Source organism: Acomys minous, assembly GCF_964271855.1.
Source record: "Acomys minous genome assembly, chromosome: 16".
NCBI lineage: Eukaryota > Metazoa > Chordata > Mammalia > Rodentia > Muridae > Acomys > Acomys minous.
Window position 1 is genome coordinate 73,806,806 of NC_140498.1, and position 6,000 is coordinate 73,812,805.

Here is a 6,000-nt window from a genome sequence, read left to right on the forward strand (position 1 = left end):
TGAGTCCAGGACAGGCAGAACTACAAGAGAAACTCAGTCTCGAAAAACAAACAACAACAACAACAAAAGGAATTTTGATGGCGGGGGGGGGGGGGGGGGTGGGGGGGGGTGGGGGGGGGTGGGGAGGGAGGGGCTGCAAGCCTGCTCAGCAGGCTCCTTCCTGTAGGTACGAAGAGGCCCAGGGTCTGCTTACTTCCTGGTAGTGGGCGGGGCCTATCCTTCCTTTTGAAGGGCTTGTCAAACTCATCTTCAGCTACACAGAAAGCTCCATGAGACCGGTCTCAAAAAAAAAAAAAAAAAAAAAAAAGAGGCTACTGCAGGTCCCAGCCCTAGGGAGGTAGAGGCAAGCGGAACTCTATGGATTTAGGGCCTAGTTTATACAGAGTTCCAGGCCAGTTAGGGCTACATAGTGAGGTCATCTCAAAACAAACAAACAAAAAAACCTGTAAACAAAGCCAGGGGCTGGGGAGATGGTTCAGTGGCTGCTCTCGCAGAGAACCTGGGTTCAGTTTCTAGAACCCACACGGCGGTTCACAATCAACTGTAAATCACTCAAGGGAATCCTGTGTAGTCTTCTGACCCCCACAGGCACCAGGCCTGCACATGGTACACGTCAATAAGCAAAGTGCTCACATACACAAAACAACAAACTATTAAATGGGGTGTGGGGGGTGCAGGGAGATGGCGCAGTCAGTGAAGAGCTTGCCGTGGGAGCAGGAGCACTTGAACTCATGTCCTCGGAACCTGTGTGAAAAGCTGGGCATAGTGTTGAGGAAGTGAAGACCAATGTATTCCTGGCACTCACTGTCCAGTCAGCCCAGCCAGATGAGGGACAGACCCTATCTCAAAAAAAAAAGAAAAGGCGGCAAGAAGGCACCTGCTGCCAGGCAAGCCTCACCATCGGCGTCTGTTACCCGAAGAAGGAGAGAGTGGACTCTCTGTAGTTGCCCTCTGACCCCACCACACTAGCGCTGACACCTGCCTGCGCATGTGCACAAACAATCAAACAACAAACAAAACCCCTGGAGGATTCAACAAGACAAGTGCCCTCTGGCTTCCATCTCGCCTCCCTCCCCATGCAGCGCACAGATAAAATTGGCAAAGGTTTTCAAAGCAGGGTGCTCCAACTGCGGAGCGTCTACGGAAGTCCTTTGGGGCTTGGGTGGCATCGTTGGTATTGAGGTTTATTACCAGGGGGCCCAATTCCCTCTCCTCTGGGCCTCGATTTCCTTCCTGTATAACGAAGAGTTGTCCTAAATGGACTGTCAGCTCCCTGGTGTCTTAAATACAGGGCGAACCTTGCTGCCTCTGATTTGGGAGGAGTGAAGGCCAGCTTTTGTCTCCTGGGAAACCTTACACCAAAGGAGCCTAGGCACCAGCTGTGGCTTCTGGAGCCAGGAGGCAGCCAAGGGATTCTCCTAAAGGGTGGCAAGTTGGTGGGGAGCGGCGTTTGGCTGTAAAGGTAGAGGTTCTCAGAGGGTGTAGGCCCCCCAATTTAGAAGCCAATCCATTCAATCTCTCCTCCAGAAAGGAGATGGGGTGGGGGGGGCAGGGGGGGGACAAGCTTTTGGCGATTTCGGAGCCGGAGCCTGTCCTTTGAACGCTGGTATCTTCATTTCCACTTGACCATCTGTTTAGAGCCCCCAGCCTCTTATTGGAAGGCCTCTGGGGATTAGCTTCAGGAGGCCAACCCCAGTCTCTGAATTACCTCTTTGTCCACGGGGGGTGGGGTGGGGTAGCCAAGTGGAGAGGGGACAAGGGGGTGGACCCCTGCCCTCGCTGGAATGTGCCTGCTGGTGGTAGTTGAGGGGGCATCTCTCCCGCCCCTTCTACCACCTCCCCCGCGCATTTCCTGAGCCCCACTGAGCCCTCCACGGAAACACGCGCGCGCCATACATGCACAAACACACACACACACACACACACACACACACACACACATATTTCCTGGCGGCCTCCAGCTCCTGGCTCGCCTGTGATCCTGTCCCATCAGCCTGGACAGCTGCGGAAAGAGACCTTTTGTTATTCAAATCACACCCTCCTCTCTGAGCTCCCAGGGACCTCAGGGTCCCGGAATCCATCGCGGGGTGTCCTCACCTCTTGCGGCGGATCTCGGGGTTTCCCGGGCCCTCCCCTCCACAGCACATTCTCCAGCCCCACCGAGGGACCGCGCCTCCCCCGCCAGCGCCCTTCCCCTCCGGTCCCCTCCCCTTCCATCCCCTTCCCTCTCTGCCCCGCCCCCGCCGTCCTCAGTCCAGCCGCGGTGCCGCCGGCCACCACCAGGGCCCCCGTCGGCTGCCGTTGCCAGCAAGCAGCATGGCACCCCCAGGGCTGCAGTAGCCACCACCAGCTTTCTGTGGAGGGTACCCGGGATCTCTCGGGGAGTGGGAAGAACACCCTACCGCTTCGGTCATGGATGTGAACAAGATGGTAAGTGAGAGCTTTGAGGCTCTGTCCCCGAGCTCCCCGCCCCCACCCGCCTCGCATCCCATCTCTCCCCCTCCCCCCTGGTCTGCAGCGTGATCCATTGAAAGTTTTCTGGATTGTTGGTTCTCCTGCCTGTTGGCCCCGCTCCGCAGAGCGCTGGGAGAAAGGGAGAACCCGGCCAAGGATCTGGAGGCGGCTAGCCCGCGGGGCTGAGGCTCCCAGTTTCCCGCCGCGCCAGCTGCCAGGGCTGCCCTGGGCCGGGCTCACTTTCCTAAATTAGTCAACCTGCGAGGCGGGGGGAGGGAGGGCAGCACTGCAGGAAGGGGCTTCTTGCTGTCTCTTCGGTGCCCCCTACTAACACAGGGCTGGGGGCGGGGGGCGGTCTACTTGGAAGGTTTGTGGGCTGGAAGGTACAGGTGTTCCCGGAGGGTGAGTGAGGAAAACCCTGGCTTTGGCCAAAGTAAGGGGGCAGGAACCAGACGACCCTCACTCTCAGACCCGCGCGCGGGCTCTCGGAGGGGCCGTGTGCTAGACTGGTCAGATGTAAGCCTCAGCTTTGGTGGGCCTGGGGAGCAGCGGCCCCTTTCTTGGCCGGTTAAAATATCTAATCTATTGGTTCCTTTAGAACGGAGGGGTCTGCGCCCTGCCCCCAGAGCAGCCCCGCCCCCACGCCAGATACTGCGGGAGATGCCAAGATTGTTGCTCATTGATTGAGACCCACGAGCAACTCTGAGGGGTGTCATTTTGGGGGATTCTAGAGGGATGGAGGGAGTATCTCAGGAGGGTTTCCCCAGGGAGACCACTACCACTCCGGCTGACTTTAGACGGCGATTTTCCATCTTTGGCGCTCCCCCCTCCCCCACCCCCCAATGGTGGGTTCCGACTTTGAGCGTCCCAAGAATGCAGAGGAAGGAAATAGATTTGGAATCTGTGTGTGACTGCAGGCGACTTGGGGACCTGTAGCTTATAGAGGAGAAGGTTTGAGGTTAATTTTCTCCAGAGGGTTCATTTTCAGGGTGCAGATGTACCCTAGAGAAGGCAAGTCGGTTCTGGTCCCTGCATACATAACCTTTGGCACTCTTATCTTGGTTCCGGATCAAAAGTGGGTGACAGGTGTGAATTCTCTTTCCCTTGGCAGGAGGCTCATTTCCAAGAGGCTGAGTGTCTGCACCCCTGTGAGGTGGTGAGGGCTGTGGGAGGGGGTGGGGGGAGGGCGGGCGTCTCCTGAACTCTGGTTTTCCTGTGAAGACAAAGTTTGTCTGTGGTGGGACAATCCCAAGGGGACTAGACCTTGCCCTCATTCCCTGTGTTTGTACTTTCGAAAACTTAGAACCCTAAAAAAGAAAAAAAAAAAAAAAAAAGAACCTTCCTGAGGGCTAGAGAGATAACTCAAGTTTGTAACGTGAAGGCATAAGAAATAGAGATGAAGCCCTTGAGCCCTGTGAAAACAGACCCAGGTGTGGCGGCACACACTTGCAATCCCAGCTCTGGGGAGGTGGGGCTGGAGGATCCCTCTGGGCTCGCTGATCACCCAACCTAGTTTCGTTTGCAAGTTCCAGGCTGAGGAAAAGGTCTTGTGTCACCAAAACAAAAACAAACAAACAAAACTTACGTGATGGCACCCGCGATCTGGCTGTCTGACTTGCGCCCACGCATCTCCCCCCCCCCCATACACATGCGCAAAAAGAAAGGGGGAAAGCGGGCGAGGTGGCGCTTGCCTGTAATCTCAGCACGCTAGGAGGTGGGGGTGGGGGTGGGGGGAGGGCAGGGAGGGAATCTCTATGAGTTCAAGGCCAGCCTGGTCCACAAAGTGAGTCTGGGCCAGCCAAAGCTACACAGAGAAACCCTGTCTTTTAAAACCGCCCAAAAGAAGAGGAGGAGGGGGCAGATGAAGAGGGTTGATGAGGTGGCCCATCCTGTAAAGCACTCGCCATGCAAGTCTGACAACCTGAGTTCAATCCCCACAACCCCTATGAAGGTGGAAGGAGAGAACCAGCTCCATAAGGTTGTCATCTTGCCTTGACACAGCACTCACCTGCTGCTGCTGCTGCTGCTGCTGCTGCTAAAAACTGAGGAGTGATGAAGATGGCTCAGTGGGTAGAAACACTTGCTGCCAAACTTGATGGCTTGAGTTTGGTCCCTGGGACCCACGTGGTAGAAAGAGAGAACTGACTCCCTCAAGTTGTCCTCTCTCCCGCTAGAGAGGTGGCCCGGTGGGAAACTGGACTGGCTGGTCCTTTCCTGCAGGTGTCATGGCAACACTAAAGAGCCACCTGTCTGAGCTGTAGTTTAGGGTGCCATGGCTGCTACTCCAGGTGGACCTAAGCTTCTAACTGCTTTCATTCAAATTCCTCCCAATTTGCTGGAGTTAGGGACTTCTGCCTTTTAAAAAAATCATATTTATTTGCATGTATGTTTATATGTATGTGTGTGCGTGTATTTATGCATATACCATGGACCATGCGTGGCACTTGCAGGACAGTTTACAGGAGATGGTTCCCTATCTTTTATCTAACGTTCTATCAATGTAGACTCCGGGGATTGAACTCAGGTCTTTAGGCTTGGCGGCAGGCACCCGTACCAATGCGCCATCTTGCCAACCGGCCCTAGTCATATTGCTTCTTCTTTCTTCTATCCCTTCTGAATCTCATGGTATTTATTTATTTCCTATCATTGTTGTACCAACTGTTGGGGTCACAGGCACAAAGAAATAGAGCCCAAGGCTTCCTGCTCCCTGGGGCAGTCAGGCCAGGCAGCAGGTGGCTCTGCAGGCTCTGAGCGGAAGATATGAAGGGCCACAGAGACTCAAATGTAGAGTTCAGATCCTGTGTGGGAAATAGACTGGGGGAAAGTTGGTTTGGAGTGATGAACAATTGTAATCCAAGCACTGGGGGGGGGGGGGGACACGGGACGGGACAGGCAGATCCCTGGGACTTTCTGGCTAGGCTAGCTGAATCAGGGGGGTTCCTGTAGTGAGAAGTCATAAGATGGAAGTTTGGGGGCAGTTCAGTGGGTAAAAGTACTAGCTACACAGCATGAGCACTCAAGCTTGGATCCCCACCAGTCACATAAAAGCTGGGCATGGTGGCATATGTCTGTCACCATGAGGCAGACAGGTCCTAGGAGCTTGCTGGCTAGCCAGTTCACCTAGTCAGTAGGTAGGCACTGGTTGCAGTGAGAGATCACGTTTCAAAAAATAATGTAGAGCCAGATGTGATCATGCAGCCTTAAATCCCAGCCCTGGGAGGCGGAGGCAAGTGGAACTCTCTAAGTTCGACACTAGCCGGTCTCTACATAGTGAGACGCTACTTTTAAAAAACAAAAAGTAGAGTTAGGCATGGTGGTACATGCCTTTAATCCCAGCACTCGGAGGCAGAGGCAGGTGGATCACTGTGAGTTCAGGGCCAGCCTGGTCTACAAAGCGAGTCAAGGATACACAGAGAAGCATTGTCTCGAAAAACCAAAAACAACAACAAAACCACAAAAAGCAGCAAAGTGACTGAAGAATGTCCTAATGTCAATCAACCTCTAGCCTTCGAATGCATCCACATGGATGGGCATACACACTAAAAC